The following is a 924-nucleotide window of genomic DNA, read 5'->3' as shown; positions in this document are numbered from 1 at the left end:
GGCAGCGCTTACAATCGTCATCGTGTTGAAAGAGCGTGGAATGTCGAAGTTCACAGGTCATCTGCTCGGCACCGTGATGGCCCCGCAACAATAACAACAACAACTCCAAAAGACAACCGACAACCGAGATCCGTTTCTTTCATGCTTCAATTTGCTTGGCGCGTTGTTTCACGAGCGAGCTAATTAACTCATCAAAAACGGTTCGCTTTTGGGATTTTATTTTTAATGAAAAATTATTCCTTTTATTTTCCATCTTTTACCAGCGGCCAATTCCCCTGCGTTTACAATCCGGGTGGTTCCGGTATCCGGTATTCGTTTACGATTCGTTTTTGTTTTTAGATGATTTTTAAATGTTTCTTCGTCGTTCTCGTCACTTAGTGTCTGTCTTTCCTTACAGTCTACACGATCGCACCTCCCCCCTAGAAGCTGTTGTCAGCTTGATTGGGGCTACCATATTTACAACAAAGTCCGTTTCGTTCGCTTTGTGCGCTAACATAAATCATCACACCGCGTTCGCGACCACCGCGTTCGGCTGTCTCTTCCACTGCAGCCTTTTTTCTATGTTTTTTTTTTGTTCCTTTTCCATGCGTTTTGTTACCACCTTCCATGTGTGTTTGTGTGTTTTTAGTGTTGGCTCGTAGTAATACCTACTATTTCGCTTTTGTTCAAAGAAGTAAACAAGCTAACACCTCCCTCCAGGACTCAGTGCTGCACCAGCTGCGCCATTCCGTGGTGCTCTACCTCTTCGATCAATCTCCGGTAGCCAATTGATTATACACACATTCACACACATGCACACAGACAGATCGAATAAAGTTAAGTTCATCTCTCGTCTACAACTGCCTCTTCCACTGGGTCTACTACTCCAAATGCTCTGGTTTGCTGATGCTGAATTTGGTTTATTTGTTATCTCTTCTTCTGCTT

At 43.8% G+C, this 924-nt stretch overlaps 1 protein-coding gene across 1 annotated transcript in view; it reads right to left on the bottom strand.

Moving 5' to 3' along the window:
- Window positions 1-216: 216 nt before the first annotated feature.
- LOC125955366 (sarcoplasmic reticulum histidine-rich calcium-binding protein-like) overlaps window positions 217-924 on the bottom strand; it is a gene marked incomplete at its 5' end in the record, with an annotated part of 7,423 nt that continues 6,715 nt past the window's right edge. Inside the window, one exon of the mRNA XM_049686500.1 lies at window positions 217-924. This exon is cut by the window's right edge and continues 6,715 nt beyond it.

The sequence above is a fragment of the Anopheles darlingi genome, chromosome 3 (assembly GCF_943734745.1).
Source record: "Anopheles darlingi chromosome 3, idAnoDarlMG_H_01, whole genome shotgun sequence".
NCBI lineage: Eukaryota > Metazoa > Arthropoda > Insecta > Diptera > Culicidae > Anopheles > Anopheles darlingi.
Note: the sequence above shows the minus strand (reverse complement) of the source record. Positions and strands in the feature narration are given on the sequence as shown.